Raw genomic sequence first — 22284 nt, forward strand, 5'->3', positions numbered from 1 at the left:
AAAAAGGGATTCTTCTTCAGTCAGATAATCTCTAGAGCAGATCACAGGTTTCCTCATCTTACTTGCCAAGAAACTCTAATAATCTTTGACCTTGGTATCTCGGCACCAGAGTGGTATATACCCCTCGTTCTCAAGCCTTTCACTCATACCTGTCAAAGTCTTTGGGAAGGCCTCAGTCAAGGTTCTGACTTGCTAGACACTGCTGTCTTAATTCAGCGAAGTGTTGAGTTACCTAATGTCACGGCCTTAATCTTCCATGCTGAGGTGTGGATGGAGCTCCTTTGTTTGGAGTAAGGGCATATGGCCAAACTCTGCACCTGCCCGGACACAACCTCAGATTGTGCCCGTCTCCACCCCCCCCCCCCTACGGGAAGTCTCTTGACATGGAGAGCAGGATGCTTTTGTCTCGTGAGGGCTCTTATAGTGCTATGTAAAGACGACCCAACACCTAAGACACTAGTGTCAGTGACCCTTACTTAGCAAAGGGAAAACCAAGGAAGATTTCAGCATACACTTTCAGACTGTGTAGATACGTAATGCCTATGCCTTCATTGATGAGTGGATAGTTACCAGCTAGGACCGGATCTCACGAAGTTAGTGGCTGGGCCCTACCCTTGCTTTCAAGAGGAATCTTGTAGTCTACCAAGCTTTGAAGGTTGTGGTGTTTGTACTAGACCACCATGAATTTAATCTACAGGAGAATTTGCAAGCCCCTTGATGGTGGCTTATAGTGTAGCAAGTCCAGCATCCATGTAGGATAAGCATCTTGTCTATGGTAACGGATAGATGTTAGTGTAAAATGAGGGTGCCTCTCTTAAGGATGAAGCAGTTTCAGCATTAATTGGATCTGACTTGATGCTTGTTAATTTCACTACTGAGCATAGTTCTTTAGAACCTACAGTTCTTGCCCACCTTCCTTAGAGAGGTAAAATGGAATGTACACCAACTCTAATCCTCATAAGTCAGGTATGTTATTTCAGACTGCTAAACCATTTGGTGGGGAAAGAATGCTCCCATTGATGATAAAAATATTTTATTCCAAACTTTTACCCCTCTGGGGAATGGTTTCTTCATACGTGTACAGGCCAGACCCTTGTCTTCATCCTAATGAATGACCTGAGGTTTCTGGAGTTACTGCTTTGCTACCGTAAGGGACCAAGGACTTGGACACTTCCACAGAAAAAAATAAACTATCCAATTCGGTTCTAAGGTTACTTCCAACCCATCAAGCAGTCTCCTTATTAAAGGATGTTGTTTTGTATGTCTTTTAGGGACAAAGAACAAGGTTTTAAAGCAATTTTTATTTTCCCTAGATACAAACCAGTTCTTTAATATTATTAAACTCCCCCCCCCCCCTTCAATCACTCCTGTCGTGGGCAGTAAAAATCCAAAGTTGAAGCTTTCAGACTTGAGAGGGGCAACTTCTCGCCTGCATCCTCTACCAATAGCTTAATGACTTTTTTTAACCATAAATGATACCCCAGCTTACGCTGAAGCAATCTCCCTTTTAAAGGACTAGGATTTGTAAAGGTAGGAAAATAGAATTGTTGCAATTTAATATTTTGCATGTAGACTAATCCTTTTACAAATATTTTGAAAAGATCTGTATCACTGTATTGTAATTTCAATCCTGAAAATTAATGCACTCCAATAGTTCACCTTAAAAATATATAATTCCTAGTGATGCAAAGGTGAATTCTATTTGCCTTGACAACTTTTTTTCTGGAATTCAAATTGTATTTATTGAAGCAAATCTACCTTAATGTAGTATCATTGGTTACAATTTGTATTGGTTTATTGTTCTTAAGTTTAGAAAAATCTTTGGAAAAATTTACTAATTTTCTACTTGGAATTCTCTATATGTAGACTTAAAAATGTATGTACAATATCCAAGATTTTAAAGCACACTTCCATTGTTTGTGATTTGAGGAAGTTTTTCTTTATTTCTACAGGTATGGTTTTGTGAAGGATTGTCATTTCAACATTATCTAAGCGCAGATGATGATGCTTCAGGGGGATTTACAGCATGGAGGATTCAGGGAAGAAACGTGTAGAATTATAAGATTAATGAAAGATGCCTATTGTACGTAAGTGCCTTTCAACGTTAATTTTATATTGTTCTTGCATGAACTGTAAACCATCAAAATTAAATAGGGAGATTGTTTCAGCTAGAGCTGGAGACAGAATTGTGGTTAATTACTGGTGAAGGTGTGGATGAGAAGCTCCACTTCCCTCACCAGTCTGAAAGCCTTGAATATTGTTTTAGCCACTGACTAATTCTTATGCAGTGTCAGCTCCTGAAATCACTTATTTTTTCTTTGTATGAAGTGAATCCTGGTTGTGGAAACTTAGTTGAGCAGATTCATAATTGGTAGGAAGGGTAGACATTGCAACCTGTTTGAGTAAACCCGCTATAGATACTCCCTCTGTGATTTTGTATAGAGGCTGTGTGGTGGCAGGCATATTCCCTGAGGGGGTAGAAGTGAAGTAAACCCTTGCTGGTGTCTATTGGCAATGCCCAAGAAGACTTCGCTTTTGCTGGTTTGGTCTCCTCGGTGGATCTGTTGCCACTGCCCATGCATATGCCCCTGACTCGGTCCCTGGTAGTATGCACCAGGAGTATGGTCAAAATTAGAAATGTCTGAACATAAACACCCTGGAAAGGCACGCAACCTTGCTTGCTCACCACATATTCAAAGGAATTTTGAAGAGGCATTCATTGGTGTTAATGGGTGACAATGCAGTAATTGCCAAGGCAACAAGGATGCATGCACTGTCTCAAGCCTTCTGCAAGCTTAATGAAGCAGATTTACATCTGGGTGGAAGTCCACTCCATAGAATTGTCATTCAGGTCATTACCACATAACGTATCTTTAGCTTGCAGTAACCATGCCAGATGATCTGTAGCCTGATTAAAATTGAATTAAGTGAACTATAAGCACACTGTTGACAGGGTCAGTGGTCTCTGCATTCCTGCATGGTGAAGAAGCTTGTTGCTATGGCACTACCTAAGACTAGAGAACAATGGTTTGATTTTGGAGTGTCCATTCCGTCTCCAGTGAAGACATGTTCCCTATTTTAAAGAACAATGGTTTGTACAGCTAGGAAAGTACTTTAAATTTAGTGTTGAGTACTATAAATTTAGCTTATAAGACTGAACCTAAGTAGTTGTATCATATAAAAAGTGTTGTGGACTAAATTTGGAATCTGGAAAAACCTTGTTAATTTTTCAAATGGTGACTAGAAAAATGTTTGGCTTTTATTTGTGTAATCTTTGTCTACAATAAGCTAGTTTAGACTAACATTAGTATTGTCCTAGGTAGACTTGGTTTAGTGTAGTTAATGCTATAGGTTTTTATTTTTTTTTTTTAGATTCCTCAACTTATTTTCCAACCGAGTAACTTACTGTGATACAGAACAGATTGTATAGATATGTTCAAATTAGATCTGAATGGGCAAAGATAAAAAAAATTAACTGACACTTTCTTTCAGATACCAAACCTGCAGTCAAGAGGAATTTCAAAGTTTTGAATAGCTCACTGCTGCTGCTGCTATAGTGGGGCTCATGGGATCATCATAGCACGAATGTAAAGCTTTAATAAACTGAATGGTTATTCAGGTAATGGGAGTGAACTAATCAAATGGTAACTGAAGATGGCGCCTAGACTTCGCTGTTATATGAAGTAAGAATGTTGTATTTTAAAACTGGCTTTGGGATAGTTTATTAAAATTATAGAACTTGTAATTATGGTTTATTTTTCTTTGACCTTTTATGTATGGAAATACTGCATAGTAGGTTAAAAGTTGTGGTGGCAGTTATGAAATGGCTATTGAAATAAAGTAACCGAGATATATTTGAAATTTTATTTGTAGTATTGATCTACTAATGAAATTGGGTAGGATACCATTATTTTTGTTCTAATTAAAAGTATTTTTAGATGGTAATTAGCAATCAAAGAACATTTAGACTAATCTTGTTTACTAAACTTTAGGGTGCCACTAGTTTCTCCAAAATTGTTCTAGAAATAACAAATAACCACCTTCAATTTGAAGAGAGTTCTATGGTTTGCATGTGTAATACTGTTTATGGGTGGAAGAATTAGAGATATATCTATAAAATACTTAGAAAAAAAATGTTCTCAGGTAGAGGTGTCATAAGTTGGCCAAAAGATCCCCATATTGCAAATTTTTATGCTATGCAAAAAGTTGAATGCATCACTAGCATGATTTATAAAATCTCAATCATGGAAATCTATTATGAAAATCTTTCTGTAGTTAAAGCCATTTAATGGTACAGTATAGCTATGTATACAAAGCTTTCATGCAGATATAAGGTAAACTGTGTCGTCACGTGTCCATAAATCTAGGTACAGTAATGTCCCGAGAATGTAAAATTTGAAATAATCTTGGGTGGCAAGAATGATCAGCAAAGTCTGCACAGAAAGTGAGCAGTTACATATCTGGCAAGCAGCTCTAGCTTAGTACTATGATCCATTTACTACTACACTGGGCAAAGATTGACAGCTTAAGTTTAACACCTGTCTACATGTAGGTAGCCTACTCAATTTTGTCAATCTTTGAGTTCGATTTATTTAGCAGCTTCCAGTTCAGGGCAGTATGAAATCAGTCATGGTGAGTAGCAATATTAAAATGATACGGTGTAAGTGTAATTGCAAAGCAATGAATAATGCAAGGGAAACCCGTATAAAGCACTGTATCTCTATTGCATTACCTGGAAGAATCCTAAAAATCACTTTGGACCAATTACGCAAATGTACCAAAACACCATTGTATTTTCAATAGCTGTTAGAATACCATACACCTTTCCAGAAAAGATAGAGAATAAGATACACCTTTGCAGAAAAGAGAGAATATGATACACCTTTGCAGAAAAGATGGACGTTGCTAAAGTGAGGTAACCATAAATAACATTTGTGAAGGACAAAACCAAAACCGCTAAGTTGCGACGTCATGTAATAGTCGTTACTTCTAGAATCTTTTGCCTTCCAGTGATGTTTATAACCTGTCTAAACTATGAGCAGGTTGTTTGCCAGCGTTTTCACACAAATGACCTCATCGGTAATAAATGCTATTCCCTATTGTGCTGTTAACTGTAACCCGTTGGGCACTGCCTGGTGGTGTGGATTCAGCCAAAGATTTAAATGCTGAGAACAAGGACGGGATGGAACCTATTTGAGAAAATAAAAACTCACGAGTAAAATACTGGGTAATTAGTATACTTCTCTGATTTAAGCTCTAGGTAAATTTAGATATGTAGTTAGCATGATCATAATTTAGTTTCTTTGATATAGCTCCCTTTTCTAACCAGAAAAGAAATATAACTAAGACTGCAGGAACATTTTTAATGATTTAAAATGGTAGTTTTGGAAAAGGTAGAACCAGGTTTATAAGGTTTCTGCATTTTGTATTTTTTTTTTTATAAGATTATCCATGTAGTAAGGTAATAGCATCAGTGTCCTTTTACAGTGTATTGTAGGTATTATTCAAAGATTGCAGTATTCTTTTTTATTTTTAGTTGCACTTTCTTTGTATCCTGCGTTTTTTTTCTTGCTTGCTCTTTCAAATCTTCAATGTTCCAACAATGTTTACCCCAAGATGTACAGTACTATGACCCCAGAGTTCCAGCACCTGGTTATAGGGGGCTCAATTGATCTCCATTTCAAACAGTTCACTGTAGGCATTACTTAAGTCTTTGAATAGTGTTTTTGACTGCAATATGTTTTATTCCAAAATTATAACTTTCCTTTATAGTTCTATCTGTTGTCCACAAATTTTGCTACAGTTGCATAACTTGCACTGCAGCTGCATAGCCTTTCCCTGTGGGGTTACCCGTGTTTAACATGTGCACTGAAAGGGTTGCTGGACCCTATGTCCCAATTGAGGCCTAAATATTTAGTATGTTGATGCTTGTATGGGCGAATTAAACTGGAAAAATTTTTGAAATTTGTTTTGCTCTTATAATTTTACTTTTACAATGTATTTACTTTTACAATGTATTTACTTTTACAATGTATTTACTTTTACAATGTATTTACTTTTACAATGTATTTACTTTTACAATGTATTTACTTTTACAATGTATGCTGTATAAAGTTAATTCTGAAGAAATTGGTTGTGCACTGTATCCTGGGATTTGATACAAGATTTTATTTTGCAGGAAGGTGACTAAAACAGCTGATAATGAAACTTCATTCTTATGGGAACACTATTCGATGGTTTGAAGAGAATAAGATGTCCTTAGAGCAAGATCAAAGGAATATCAAGGCCATATGCGACTTACTTAGAATTTGTAAGTAAAGCTTATTTGAATTGGTTTTTAAACTTAAATTGTAAGCGAAGCCTTTCAGTCAAATACCAATCAGGGTACAGGTTAAGGATGGTCTGAAACTTACAGTATTCAATGCTGTTATAGATATATACTTTTATTGAAGCTATTATTCCCATTATCTAAAGCTGTTATTCCCATTATCTAAAGCTGTTATTCCCATTATCTAAAGCTGTTATTCCCATTATCTAATGTAGGTATTTTAAGTGTTCTAAGTAATTGTTTTTTATTTAAATAGTACAGGCTTAAAAAAAATAATGAAAATATTCAATGCCTTAGTCAAAATTTGTAATTAAAGAATAAACAAATAGCACGTAGTCAAAATTTATAATCAAAGAATAAACAAATAGCACGTCACTTATATTTTTTCCGTAAATTCTCTCAGCAGGAAAATTGAGAAGAAAGATTGGGAGTATGGTGCAGACTATTGAAGAGCGTTTTGGAAGATGATGCAGTAATCAGTAAAAGGCTACTAAGTAAATCATAGCGACACGCGAGGTAATATGGAACGTACATTATCAGCATAACAGAGCAGGTATCATCTGGATAAGGGAGGAGAAGGAAAGGAAGAGACTTGAAGGAAAAGCAGAAAATGTCGCAGCAATCTGGCAGGAAATATAATAACCATACATTTAGCAGGAGAAAAAAGAAAGAGAAGAGTATCAGAGAGTTGAACGAATATAACCATACATTTAGCAGGAGAAAAAAGAAAGAGAAGAGTATCAGAGAGTTGAACGAATAAAGAAACAGAATAAAGGAAACAATATCTAACATACAAAATATACATCGATTAATTTAATTGATGTATATATTTATAACTGGAATTTTCAAAATAAAAACCAAAGGGGAGTGCTGTCAAATTTTTATTTTTCCGCTTATCTAAGTGTATATAAGGTAAATATAATATAATCTTCATCTTTTGTTTTATTCTTGGAAAATCTTTAACTTTTCTTCATCCTTGAATTGTTTCTTCCTTTTTCGTTCTTGGATAATTGATTGAATATAGCTCTCCCCCTTCTGTGCTTACTCTGTTCAATCTTTCATCGGCTACATTGTTCATCCCAATTAAATTCTCTCATTTGTTAACAGAATCTTCACAGTTGTATTTGAAGATGACAACAGAATCTTCAGAGTTGTATTAGAGAGTCTCTCTTTCCCCAATCCTTGTAGCCTGGTGCCTCCATCCACCAGAGAGCTTGTAGCCTGGTGCCTCCTCCCACCAGAGAGCTTGTAGCCTGGTGCCTCCTCCCACCAGAGAGCTTGTAGCCTGGTGCCTCCTCCCACCAGAGCTTGTAGCCTGGTGCCTCCTCCCACCAGAGAGCTTGTAGCCTGGTGCCTCCTCCCACCAGAGAGCTTGTAGCCTGGTGCCTCCTCCCACCAGAGAGCTTGTAGCCTCGTGCCTCCTCCCACCAGAGAGCTTGTAGCCTCGTGCCTCCTCCCACCAGAGAGCTTGTAGCCTCGTGCCTCCTCCCACCAGAGAGCTTGTAGCCTCGTGCCTCCTCCCACCAGAGAGCTTGTAGCCTCGTGCCTCCTCCCACCAGAGAGCTTGTAGCCTCGTGCCTCCTCCCACCAGAGAGCTTGTAGCCTCGTGCCTCCACCCACCAGAGAGCTTGTAGCCTGGTGCCTCCACCCACCAGAGAGCTTGTAGCCTGGTGCCTCCACCCACCAGAGAGCTTGTAGCCTGGTGCCTCCACCCACCAGAGAGCTTGTAGCCTGGTGCCTCCACCCACCAGAGAGCTTGTAGCCTGGTGCCTCCACCCACCAGAGAGCTTGTAGCCTGGAGCCTCCTTCCACCAGAGAGCTTGTAGCCTGGAGCCTCCTTCCACCAGAGAGCTTGTAGCCTGGAGCCTCCTTCCACCAGAGAGCTTGTAGCCTGGAGCCTCCTTCCACCAGAGAGCTTGTAGCCTGTAGCCTCCTTCCACCAGAGAGCTTGTAGCCTGGAGCCTCCTTCCACCAGAGAGCTTGTAGCCTGGAGCCTCCTTCCACCAGAGAGCTTGTAGCCTGGTGCCTCCACCCACCAGAGAGCTTGTAGCCTGGTGCCTCCTTCCACCAGAGAGCTTGTAGCCTGGAGCCTCCTTCCACCAGAGAGCTTGTAGCCTGGAGCCTCCTTCCACCAGAGAGCTTGTAGCCTGGAGCCTCCTTCCACCAGAGAGCTTGTAGCCTGGAGCCTCCTTCCACCAGAGAGCTTGTAGCCTGTAGCCTCCTTCCACCAGAGAGCTTGTAGCCTCTTCTCATCAGAGGAGATGCTTTGTTTCTCCTCCCATCTTGAAAACTACATTTAACAGTTCTGCCAATTCTTCTCCCATCCTCAAAATTTCATTCAATCTGTAAAAGTGAATGTGATTTTAACCTTAAAAATAGTTTGAATTATTCAATATAATAAGTCTAATAAATCTTTACCCTTGCCAAGGATTAAATTATTGAAAACTATCAAACCATTTCCATCCAAAACTTTAGTAGATAATTAAACATTCCAAAGTTTATAGGTTTATAAACTGTCAAACAATTTCCATCTGAAATTAATTTATATCAGATTGAAACATTTCAAGTAATCAGTATTATATAATTATGACCAGAGTGCCAGTATTATATTAATCAACTATTAATTATAATTAGTTAATATGAAATCTAAAAATGTTAAATTTTCCTTCAAGAAGTTAATTTCAAAACAAGTATATTATAGAAAGTTAATTTTTTAAAATTTATGCCATAATTTCTTACAAGACTCATTTTAAAATCATTGTACAGTAGTGTAAATTTAATCATAAAAATACTCTTACCAATGTTTCAACAGCATTACATACCATTAAAATATTGAAAAATCAAACTATTATCAAAGCTTATGTACATTTAAAATCAGAAACCATTCATATGCCTTGCATAAAATAATTCAGAACTGCCAATCTTTTATCACTGCAAACATGTGAAAACTTAAAACCCATCTGCTTTAATATGCAAATGGTTTAAAACCATTACTCTGGTTCCTTAGCTTCAAGTTAATAAAGCACCATTAGGGGTTGTGCTGTACTCATGGAAACATCCATCACTTTGTTGGACGGGTGGTAAACCAGCTCAAGCTTTTTTGTTTTACATACTGTTCAACCACATCGTCCTTGTGACTGGGGCACGAGTGTTAGATGGGAACTAGACCCTTTAAAGCTCAATGGTTTTTGGTTGAGTTTAACCTCGCCATCCTTGTGACCTGAGAATAGAAGAGACTGTATGAGTTTAATCGGCAGTAGACATTTTCTCGCCTTCCCTCGTCTTGGTTTGATGGAAAGAGGGCTTGGGCCTGATTATATCTATATCATATAACTAGCAAAGATACAACCCTAGTTTAAAGCAAGATGTTATAAGCCCAAGGGCTCCAGCAGGGAAAAATAGCCCAGTGAGCAAAGTTAATAAAAATGAGAATAATGAACAAAATATATTTTTAAAACAAACATTAAAAGGGATTTTGACGGAAAAATCTATTTTTCGGCTCTAGCCATGTCCTCCTAATGAAAGTTCCTTATGGCAACTTTCTACAGTATAACATTTCTGCGATTGATATTACAAGAGAATTACCGTCAGGTATCACAGGGTTCCACACCTCCGGAAACGACTATCCAAAGATATCGTGTATAATCAGGGACGTATCCTAAGATAACCATAGATATCTGCACCCCAAACAGACTTTACCCAGTCTAATCCTCTAAGGAGTAGGATAAGTAAGGAGCCATTACACATCCTACCACCTTCTTACATGTGTTATAAAAAAGATATGTCAGCCTGTTCAACAAAAACATTTGCTGCAACTATGAACTTTTGAAGTTCTAATTTAACTACCCAATTAGGAAGATCATTCCACAAATTAGTCACAGCTGGAAGTAAACCTCAAGAAAACTAATATTGAGCCTCATGAAGAAGTCCTGACTTAGAATTAATAGCATGCCTAATATTAAGAACAGGATGGAACAAGTCTGGGAAGATTGGAATTATGAAAAATCTCATGCAACATGCATAAGGAACTAATTGAACGAATGTGCCAGAGATTAATATCTATATCAGGAATTAGAAAATTAAGAGACCGTAAGCTCCTTTCAAATAAATTAAGATGAGAATCAGCAGCTTTAGACCAGACAAGAGAATACTCAAAACAAAGTGAAATGAAAGTATTAAAACGCTTCAGAATATATTGATTACCAAAAAACTAAGATTTTTCAAGAAGTAATTTTTGTGTAATTGAAGAAGACAAAGTCTTCCTGAAAAGTAAATTTGCTGTTGAGAATCAAACCTAAATTTTTAAGTGTCATAAGAGTTAAACATTATCAATGCTAAGATCTGGATGTTGAGGAGCTACTGTCCTCCACCTAACAATCGCAGAGTTTTGTTAGGATTTAACTTCACGCCCCATAATTTGCAGCATGTGCTAATTATAGCTAGATCGATTGATTCAGCAATCCCAGATCTATATTCATATGGAATTGATACAGTAGCATCGTCAGCAAATGAAACAAGTTTTTTAAATAGTATTTAAAGTTATGGGCCAAGAACACTACCCTGAGGAACACCAGATATCACATTCCTAATACTCACTATGGTGACCAACTACTGTTCTATTACTTAAAAATTCAATAATAATGCTATGAAACAGCCCACCCACTCCTAACTGTTTAGAGTTTGAAAAAAAGGGCCTCATGATTGACTGTCAAAAGGCAGCACAAATTAAGGCCAATCAAACAAACTTCTTGACCACAATCAAAGGGTTTCTGTACAGCATTGGAGATAGTAAGAGATTGATTTTAAGTTCTCTGGCATCCTGACATCGAAGGTCATTGACGCCGATGAAGATTGTAAGAAGGGCATCACATGCTCTAAGGCCTTTATGAAAACCAAATTGCAAACTAGGGAACAGATGATTGCTTACAGCAAATCTATAAAAACACGTCTTAAGACTTAAAAACTTTAGATACCGTTAATATAGAAGCCATAGAAATTGGGCGATTATCAGTACGACTTGAGCTACCACAAACACACAGTCGAGTAACATTACCAATTATCCAATAAGTGCTAATTGCTGCTGCTCTTAGTAACTTGCGCAAAAATACAACTTTGAGCCAAGAAGTCTGGTCTATGAAAGCCAAAGGAAAAATACCATTTGGGTCTACAATTTCATAATTATCAAGGTCCATCAAGAGCTTTAATTTCAAGATCAAAAAGCTTAACTATTTAGTTTAGCCTCAAGAAAACAGGAATAAGGAAGATCAAGTTTCTCATTTGGTTTCTTGTCAAACATCAGCCAAAAGGGTTGCCCTTTCCTTTGGACTGACCGAGAGCCATCTGGTTCAAGTAAAGAAGGAACTGTTGCATCAACACTCGAGTGCAGTGTTAGAGTTCACTATTTATGTTCCTCGTTTGCACCAGAAAGGGTTTCTTTAATGGTTAAATCTTATTCCTTTTCAGTTGAAGCAAACTGAGCAAAAGCTCCAAGCCGAGTATATTTATTCCAAGTCAAATCTGATCTGTTACCCTTTCAAGGATGATAGGCCTCATGTCTACAATTATCATTGAACTGTGATTTGTCCTTCACTCGGTACCTTGGCACACGAGAAGGGATACACCTATTAAATGTTGACTAGATTTTCATTCAAAGGGACGTAAAGATAAATATACAATTGTGACCAATTCAAGTCCAATAGATCACTCAATCCCATTCCAGTCTGCTTGAGATTCCATAGAGTATGATACATCAGGGATAGGCTGCTAAGTCTTCTCTAATGAAATTAAGGCATGATCAGACGTCTTAACTGGAGAATCAACCTTACTTCTTATAACACCAGGGAAGTGTGTATACTAGGTACAATCAGTTACCAGACCTGTGAGTAGTTTCACTTATTTGCTTAAAGCCTGATTCAGAGGCAAAGTCTAAAGCTTTTTAACCATGGTGATCAGTAAGAAATTATTTAACTACTCCCTATGGTGGGCATTGAAATTACCCGCAAGACAAAAGGGGTCTTTCTATCATTTATCTTACCAAGATGAAATTATCCATCTCTAGATTCCAGTAGATCGAACACAAGCAGTTGTGTCTAGACAATCTCATCACCAGAATCTCATGACATCCACATTCATAGTACTTAAAGAGAAGCAAGGTACTCTGTCCTAATATACACCGACCATTCCCTTGGCCCTGGCATCCCGTTTCAAAATTATTGGGTCAGTAATGACATTGCCAGTTCCTTACCTCTGAGTAACCTTTAAACCAACCTAGACAGGGAAGGGTGGGGGCATGTTTTCTATGCTCTTCTCGTGCGCTGTAGACAAGGTCTTTACAATACTCTCTTTGCCCGCTAGCTGCAGAGTTTAGTATAAGCGTTCCTGCTACTGTGTCTTCTGCATTATCTTGCTTTCTTTATAGTTCAACTGCCCCTCCCCCATTACACTTGGGGTGCATAATTGCCTCATGACTAGTGCCTGACTAAAACCCAAAACTTATGATCATATTAGTTTTATGGATTCTTTTTTGGGTTATCACTAGAATATTACGTCTAGTGCAGAGCTGCACACTAGCCTACCCAATCCCTTTCAACCATATACCCTAATTATGTACAGCAGCATTGCGTTAAGGTTCCAACCACTGAAAGAGGTCCTACATAAAATCTAAGTTGCTGCAAAACTTGGTAAACTAATTTGCAACAGAATATGCATCAGTATCCTCAAACCAAATTTGCTGCAACAGAATATGCTCAAGTACCCTTAAACCAAATTTACTAACAATATGCACTAGTATCCTTTAGTAAAATTTGCAACACTCCACCTGTACCCAAGTAAAATTTGCAACAGAATATGCACTTTTATCCCTACGTCAAATTTGCAGATGCATGTGCACTTGTATCTAAGTTAAATTTACATCAATAATATGCACCTTTATCCCATAATCTAAATTTGTAACAGAATAAGCACCTTAAATCCAAAGTTAAACCCACAGCAGAATATGCACCTTTACCCTGAAGTTAAATTTGTAGTATGCACCTTTGCCCTAAAGTTTAATTTGCAACATATGCACCTTTACCCTGAAGTTAAAACTGTAATGTACACCTGTATCCCAATGTAAAATTCACAAAGATAAGCAGCCGTATTTTTGTCAAATTTGCAACAATATGCTCCTGTATCGTCAAATTTGTAACAGTAAAAGTGTACAACCATATCTTTTAGTCAAATTTGAAACAGAATATGCATTTAGTGAGTAAATAGTGCAATTTATCTACGATTTTGTTTTCAATAGCCTACCCACAAGATCTTTGATACTTTTTCCAAAAACTTAAAACCACTGCGAGCTGCTCTGTAACAACCCAATGAGTGATATTCACACCTGATTAAATTTAATCAAAGAACTAAGGAACCTCAACCAAAATTAAAAAGGACCATAATCAGTATTTTCCACGAATGGTATTGCTCTGGATGGTCATCAGTGGTCAATACAGTGCTGTAACCCTTCACCATACTGTATATTAATCCACCACCATACAAAGATACCAACCACCATAGATCATAAGGTAAAGCATTAGGAAAAGTGAAAAATCTCAATACTGGACACATTCATTTACTTGAATAAATTGGCTTCCAAAATTCAAAGTCTTCTCTGCATATACATTTCTGAACTCGTGGTGGATGAGAAAGAATTCTGTGGTTTCTTCAAAAGTTGTACCTGTAAGAAAAATACCAGATTAATTCTTATGGACAATTATAATTACCTTCTAATGATTGTACTATACTGTATATCTAAATACATTTGAGTTATCTACCAAAGCTGTGTCATTCTTAATTAGAATGTGTAATGTTTAAATGCAAAGTGTTTAATATTCAGCCTTTGGTTTTAAAGTTAACCTAAAACTAGTAAGGACTCACAGTCAAATACACCTACTTAATATTCAGTCCAAGAAAAAAATTACATTGAAAACGTATACATTTAAAGATGGAATATTACCTTAACTAGGAGTTCTCCCTATTGAGAAAAGTAACCCATAAGCATTCACACTTATAAAACTTTCAAATAAAGAAAATTTCAAATTATTCCTAGGGCAAATTATAAAAGTTGGAAATGCATCACTCAAATTGACTTGATAAGTGCAGTAATTGTCACATGAATTTTACAATTACAGAGCCAGCAAGATCGTCCTGTCTCTTATACCTTGCCTGTCAAGAAAATCCTCATTTTGGCTGTCAATTTCTCCACCTGTCAAAAACACCGATGTTCGTCCATCTTATCTGCAACCCCAATTTCCAATTAACCACTGCAAAAAACCAAAAAAATAGAATTTTACTATTAGAACATTAAGAAATTTACTTGTATGGCATTCTCCACATACTAAATAACATATGGTATGCTGTTTAAATCAGACAAACTATGCCTAAATTTTTCTTTTTTTTTTTACACATACTGTTTACAAAAGTCCTTTCAATTATATAAAGTTCCAGGAACCAAACCACCAGTATTCAACAATTGAGAAAATTTTTCCTATTTTTTTTTTTTACACATACTGTTTACAAAAGTCCTTTCAATTATATAAAGTTCTAGGAACCAAACCACCAGTATTCAACAATTGAGAAACTTTTTTAAACTGGAAATGGTAAAATTTGGCAATAGCTTATGACAATAAAGCAAACAATTAGAAAATACAGAAAAAGAATTCTCAAAATATAAATAAGGAATGTTAAAGCGATAAGCATTAAAGATACCAAGTTTCAGATGCAAAGGTCAATGGCATAGTGAATGCTGTTTAGTACGCCATTTGACATTCAGGTATCAGTGAATTATTGTTACTCTACCAACGTTTAAGCTACGACTTTATATTGTGTGAAACCAATGGGCAGGGATATAAAAACTTGATTGAATAAGACTAGAATAGAACCTCGTAGAGTAGAATTGACACAAACTAGATTGTCAACAACTCTCGTGTTTATTACTTTCTAACTTTGGCTCCAATACGCAAGTCGACGAGGAATTAAGCAACTGGGCAGTGTCAATTGAAAACCTAGCTGGTAGCTGACACCTGTATAATCATCTCAGCTACCTATGTCATTTCCACACAATTCTGAACTTTGCACCTATGGGTGCGAAGAAGTGAATTAATGACTATAAATGAACACCAGATTCAATTTATATGGTCCTGAATTCTGCAGAACTATGCTTTAGGACCACCTTCCCCTAACAAGTGAAAAAAAAAAATGAAAGAGCCAGTCATTCTACTATTGATTCCAGACTTACATTTACGCATTGCCATAGAAGATATGCTTCCTGTGCCGTGTGGGATCTGGGCTGGCTGCAATATTACTTTAGTCACCATGTACCAAGCATAAAGGAGTTAAGAGATTTGTGTGTATACTGCCTAACTCCAGCCACAAGAATCCTGATGACTGACAGACAATAGGGGTAACAGGTGACCGGGTCAGGGATGATGCATGGAGTAACAACAACTAATGTTCTCAGCCCAGGACTTGCCCAAACCATAGGCACAATACCATTATGTGGCATGACAGCCTCACTTACTGGCACTGGTGTCGCAGAAGATACAACAATTCCTTGGGGGCTTTGGAAGGGGCTTCCACTGTGGGCATCACTAGGGTCACTGACAACCATGCCTTTCAGTACAAATATCTTAGGAGAAACTGGCACTTAAGACATTGACATTGAGTGTGTACCAGCTCTCAATGTCAGAGGGCCTACATTAAAGACTTTCCTTGAATTAACTTTTCAGCTATCTGCAAATTGTTACCCCTACATTATAGTGTCTTGCCTGATACACCCTCTCTAATGCCTTTATCAAGGATATCCTCTTCCACCCAACCTCTCCCCAGATCATCCTTCACTATCTTGCCAGCTAATTCTCTGCCCCTCTATCTTTAACAGGTTCCTCTCTAGCCCTCCTCACTTCCTCCCCACCATCCCTCAACCCTAGTCCATATCACTGCTGTGATACTTTTTACCTCATCTTTATTGCCCCATTCTTATTTCATTTTCCAATCTATCAAGCAGCGATATTCCCATTATCCAGCTCACCATTTGCATCTTAATCCTTTCTTCCTCTGTTTCAAGAGCCAACTTTTCTGATCTGTAAAGGAACACTGGTCTTATTACTGTGATAAAGATTTTTAGTTTTATTGGACTTTTCTCAACATTCCACTCCCCCTTTCAACCCCCCCCCCCCCAGCTGCTTTTATCCTATTAACTTCCAGCCTTTCATCCTCCCTCATGGCATAGTAGATTCTATCCATTTTATAACATTGCCTCTACTTGCATGCATAACTAGTCTACCTTCCTTACTATTCACAATTACTTCAGTCTTATCCACATACTCTTGAACCTCTTCCCCAGTTTTATCCACATTTATTTACTCTTAAACCTCCTCTCTCCAGTCTTATCTACATTTACTCAAAGCTCCCCTCTCCAAGGTCGTTTGCCAATAAACAACTGTTCTCTTAAGTATTCATTTTCAGATTTAATGACCAAATCATCTGCATATAGAAACACTTCTGATCCCTTCACTTAACATCCATGAGCACCACAAAAACTAGCTTAATCCTAACCTCTGGTGTACTCCAACTCAAACTTCAAAGGTTTGTTTCTTAGACATTACTATAGTCCTTGTTCTTGTGTACATCTATACCATTCTAACTTCTGCAGGAATTTCTTCAAGCACAAAAACAACTTTTCTTGGTATTCTATTATAAGCCTACTCCAGATCTACAAAAGCTGCTTGTTTTGTGCTCTTTTCCTGTTGCTACCTTACTATAAAGATGGCATAAACCATTTCCCTCCCTTTCATGAATTCATACAGCTATTTCCGAAAATTTTCAATCTAGCGCCCTCAAAACTTTCAAACCATGCTGTTAAGAGTTTAATTCCCCTGTAATTACCACAATCCATGACATCTGCTTAAATATATATATACATACCATTACTCTCCTCCCAGTCCTTGGGCCTTATTTCCTCTTCCCGTATTGCTCTTAAATCTAGCATCCATCCTCCCCCCACCCCTCGTAGCTAGTATTTCAATTTGAAACTGCTGGACCTAGTGTTTAATATTTTTTTCATTATACTCAATGCCAGCTTTACTTTCGTATTCCTTATCTTCATCACTGGCACCTCCATGAGTACATCTCCCAGCTCCCCTCTCAATTTCAGTATTCAATAGTTTAAAATATTCTCTCCATCTCTTATTCATCCCTATGTAATATATTTCCATCTCGAGAGTAGCCAGTTGCCCCAAATCCTCTGAATTTTCTGTAAGTTTGAATCAGATAACCTTTTCTCCATCCCTTTTTCCTAGACTTAGTTGTTCTACTGCTGTCCCAGTAACTACCTACTTTCCTCCTAAAATCTTTCATTTTTTTCTGTACCATTCCTCTGCACCCTATGCAATACCTTACTATCCAGTCCTTAAATGTCTCATTTTCTTTTATCAGACTTGCACCTTTCTGGTCCTCCCCCACAACTTTTCTTACAACACCACATTCGCTGGTTCTCACTAACCCGTTTCCACTAATTTTTCTTACCCACCCATATTTTCCACTTAAATAAGTTACACCTTTCCAGTTCTCTTAAATTCCTTACTTTTCTCCTATAATATGCCAAACTAATACTAAATCTGCCGTTCTCTGGTTTTCTACTTTAAAATCCATCATTTCCAGTATGTTTAACACATGCTTCGCCCAAAATCACTTCACTAGTCATCACACTATCAGCTCTTACCAGGATATAATCTTTTTGGCTTTGCACTCATCCACTTTCATAATACAGTATATCAGGGGCTTATCAAACTTCTTAAACCAGGTGTTCATAAATGCCAATTCAAAACTGCCCTCTCTAATATATACTCTTCACATTTCTAAATCCAAACCAATGGCCTTCATTGACTCCATCCACTCTTCACTGCCATTCGTGTGTTCCTATGATTAGCTTCTCAGTTCAAATAGCTGCCTCAAATTCTTGTCTAAATTACTTTTGTTCTTGGCTACCCATCCGAGGGAAATATACTGAAATTAAATTTGCTATTTAATCTCCTATTACCATTGGAACCTTTAAAAACCTATAATTTATTCTACCACTTCTCCCTTCTAGTTATGACTTTTGGGCCCAAGTCCATTTCTTACCTCACATGATCCCCTGTAATAAGTTTATACCTATTTCCTTCCATCTTATCTACTGCAAACACGATATCAATCCACCTCTCCTTCACATCCACTATCTCCAACTTTAATGTTATCTTTAGCCACAGTTGTGACCCCTGCAATACCCCACATCCCAGTTAGGGGATCCTGACGTGCATAGTTTTCAAGGGATGCCATAGCTGCATCCACATTTCTACCAGCGTCAGGCATGGCTTATAATTTGGAGAGGCCTTTACAATCACATGCCCGTGCAGTTATTAACCGCAGTTATTAGCAGAGGGCCTAACCTTTGACTAAATGGTTAAATTGCAAGGCCTGCAGTAGTTTACACAGATTGGGAGTGAGCCTAGCCTTTTGCTTAAAACGCTATAACAGTCTAATTTTATATTTGAAACTATAGGGGCACTTAGAACAGATCGCAGCAGCTTATTTTTCGACCTTTTGCTCGACCTTGACCTTCAACCTTAGACATCATGTATTAATAGGCGTGGACTTTCATACAATAAAAAATGAACCAAGTTTGAAGTCTGAAAACTATGTCTAAACTTATGGCTGATAACTTAAATTGGACATGTTACTTTACCATGACCTTGAACTTACAAAATTTAAATGATTCAGCTTTTACCTCTTTTCGTTACTAACGAGTATAATTGAGCCCAGGAAGGTGTTCATAAATAAATGTCAGGGGGTAAAACCACCTTTATACTTCATTAGCAGAGGTAGTAAATTATAAACTTGTTTCCACCAGTTATGAAAAGAGAAATGGAGTAAAAATAAAACTTACCCTAATCAAAACAATGGTGATAACACTAAGACTAACTTAATTGCGACGACTTATGGGAGCATAGAAAACGTGATTTTCCCATCTCATTTTCTATGGAGCCATTCGTCTAAAGAAAAACACTAAATTGAGTATTTACCTGCATTTAGATACGCCAAAGTAAGACTATCCCTTGGTCTTCGCTCTGTAGCTCTTCGCTTGAGACATTACCTCTGACCCCATGTTCTGGAAAGCAGAAAATGTTTACATGTTAGTCCCGCAGGCTAGTATTAATTATTCCAATTTATCACTTGGTTTTTGGTTCATCGTAGCTCACAGCACTAACTTAACCTTACTGCCCTCTTGTTCATGCAAATAGAAAATTTTTCCCTATCCACGGTTAATTGGGCTATTTTGGCATTCTAATTATGTAATTGATCACTTGGTTCAATTGTTCTGGCATAGCTTGCTACACTCACAATTCAACAGTTTCATAACAGAACAATGCAATACTAGTTAAAACATTGGAAATCTTATATTTAATAGGTCTTTGCAAATACAGAATTTTAAATCCCATACTACTGGCAGAAACTAAGTTTACAGATTTTGAAATATCAAATTTTACTGTCATCTCAGCACAGGTAACATGAGCCTCTTTCAACCTGGTAGTTCAGAAAAACCACCGATAGGTGATGCTTCCGACAGTTAAATACTGTATACAATTATGACTGGTACACAGCAGCCTATAGCCTATTTCAAGTTGTTTTGAGCGTAATTGATGAAGAAACCTAGAGCAAACCAATAGCTTTTCATTAATAGCAGTCGACCCAGTATTATAAACTACTAGATATCAAAAGCTTTGAAAACACCACAAAACATTAAAAAAAATTCTACAAACCATTTATTGCACTTTTCTAATTTTACCTTTAACCCTAACTCAAATATTTTGTTCTAGCAGGCAGAATTCTTTTTGATCTATACTTGAACACTGTGGGCCAGTATTTATGATAGTTGATGAATTTTTTATTTTAACTTCCAAACATATCTTCCAAATTCAATTTGTCTTGACGTAAGATACAGAAAAAATATACTTTTGAGATTGTAAAACTTATAAAAAAAAAAAAACATTTATATACAAACTTCACAAAGGAGTTAATACACTTAAAAGGGCAAATTTAAAGGGAGAGTTTTGGCTTGTGCTTCACCGTCTGTTCAAATGGATTGCTTCCATTTACCATGAGCGAAAATATACAGCATCAAGATACTTCCCTAACCTTTCCATATTAGAATAAAAAAGATCTGTTATAATTTTGAAAACTAAAATGTTTAGAATAAAACATTGGGCCCTTTATTCGGCTCTTAACAACCATGACAGAAGTCCCGCCTACCAGTTATTTTCTAACTACTGGGTTGGCAGCAGTAAATATAACCCGGTACATGATTTCTAGCTAAATATAAAACTTTTTCCTACTCTCTATCTTGTGTTGATTTATGCCCATGATTATAGCAGCAAACACCCATTTAGGAGTTTTTGTACCCCCTTATATACATAATTATGGGAGACCCCAGTGAGAAACTAGTGTTTGTTGGGTGGGGGAAATGCCAAAAAGAAAAGAATGACTTTCAGCAATATGATCAGAAGTAACAAAAATAAAAAAAAAAATAAAAAAAAAATAAATAAAAATGCCTAGAAAAAAACTTGTTCATGTGTCTAGAAATAAGTTATAAATTATTCACTTCACATCATTTGTTAATTTTTATTTTGCTCCAAGGTGGCTCGCTATGCTAAAAAAAAAATTAACATCCACATCACTGCTATGTTTTGGAAAGTGGTATATACGTGCTCACAAGCTCCAAGGCCCACTGTTTCGGGGGTTATTTTTTACTTTCACAAGTACAGCAATAGCTACACAGTAATGGAGATTGTTTTCATCATTATAATCCATTGGCGACGTTAAATTTCGCTATTTCAAAGAAAAAACGGGATATTTCTAATAGGAAAAAAAGCTTTTTCTACAGTAAATAGTGTGCTTTCAACAAATTGGCCCTTTTATTTCCATTGCAAATAATCCGTCTACCGTTATGAATCCACACTTCCAAATGGACAGAGTGGGATTCTGGGACTTGGGGTATGCAAAAACAGGATAAAATGAGATTATTTAACACAAATACCTTTGTAAACGGCCACACAAACTAACAAACCCACCTAACCTAGTAGTTCCCAGGTCACAGACCTGGCCGGGGGCAAGCCGCCCGGACCTCTATTCCCAGGTCACAAACTAAAAGCAAATCTCAAATAATTACTTATGTAATGATAAATTCACAAAAATCCTTACCAGAACTAAATTTGGGACTATTTTTTTTTCCAGGGGTAACACAGTTCTTAAATTTTTTCCACTACACCAGGAGTAGCCTACAGTGATACTCGCCGTGAAACTTGTTATTTTTTCGTGGATTTATTACGCATCCCAGAGAATGTATGAAGAAAAGGTTATTTTAACCATTATCAATTTGCAAGTAAATTTTCCCCAACCCAAAACCTCAGATTGCCGTAGGATATATCAAGGTATATCTTCATAATTTGCGATGGAAATGTAGGGAATCTTCGAAGAAAGTTTTTCTATACAACACCATTTCTTTAGATAAGATTTTTCACGTGTTCCATAATAATACTTAAAAGATTGAATAAAGTTTTGAAGTAGATTGTACTTCTCTTGGAGAGTACGTGATTGTAGTAAAGCAAAAACTTTAGGGGAAGGGAGGGAAAATGGCAGTTTTAAAACATCCAGGAATGACCGCATAAAATATTTGAAAGCTGGCGATTTGTTAAAAAAGCCTGGTAATGATTAAGTCATACAAGACAGAACAGCTGGCAAAAGTGAACTCGACGCATGCACAATTACTCTCCATCAGTCTCTCAAATGTAAGCTATGAAGTTCAAAGTAAGAATTAGCCAAAAATTTTTAAACAGTTTATTATAGACCAAACCCCATAAAAAAGAAAAAGGGCAAACTAGCCACCACTT

The 22284-nt window shown here is 37.1% G+C and overlaps 1 long non-coding RNA gene across 1 annotated transcript; it reads left to right on the forward strand.

Moving 5' to 3' along the window:
• Positions 1 to 1950: 1950 nt before the first annotated feature.
• On the forward strand, positions 1951 to 6330 carry LOC137656016 (uncharacterized). Its single transcript, XR_011046909.1, has 3 exons — positions 1951 to 2087; positions 3493 to 3683; positions 6179 to 6330. It is a non-coding gene; the product is annotated as an uncharacterized lncRNA (long non-coding RNA).
• Positions 6331 to 22284: the final 15954 nt, after the last annotated feature.

This window comes from Palaemon carinicauda, chromosome 17 (genome assembly GCF_036898095.1).
Source record: "Palaemon carinicauda isolate YSFRI2023 chromosome 17, ASM3689809v2, whole genome shotgun sequence".
Classification (NCBI taxonomy): Eukaryota; Metazoa; Arthropoda; class Malacostraca; order Decapoda; family Palaemonidae; genus Palaemon; species Palaemon carinicauda.